Here is a 492-nt window from a genome sequence, read left to right as displayed (position 1 = left end):
CTGTCCTCCATTCCTGAGTATCATCATCACTTCCTGTAGGAGGAACATTAACTTCTATATCACTGGGAGGAAGCAGAGTGTGGCAGGCCCAGCACTGTGAAGTGCGTTTTGCGCTGTGGCATTAGATGAATTCTGATATCTCTGACTTTTTAGTCTAACCTGTCTATTGCTCTGCAATTCCTCTACTGCCGTTGTATGGCAACAGTGGGTTTAAAGAGCACACCAAATGCTTGAGATAACTTCTTTATTAACTTCAACTTTTCTTCATATATAACACTGCCGCCTCTGCAGCAGATAGTCCATGTACATAACACGTTGAAAAGATATCACAAAATGGCGGTATGCATAAGATTGTGGTTCAACTGTTCAATCTTGTCATTCAACATAAAATGGTGGATATATTTCACTCTTCAGTATCTGTACTCTCACTTTAAGTTATTTAAGCACTAATAGTCTAACTAATAGTTCTACTTGCTGAATTTGGTCGCAATT

Source organism: Bufo bufo, chromosome 6 (genome assembly GCF_905171765.1).
Source record: "Bufo bufo chromosome 6, aBufBuf1.1, whole genome shotgun sequence".
NCBI lineage: Eukaryota > Metazoa > Chordata > Amphibia > Anura > Bufonidae > Bufo > Bufo bufo.
This window is presented reverse-complemented; position numbering follows the sequence as displayed.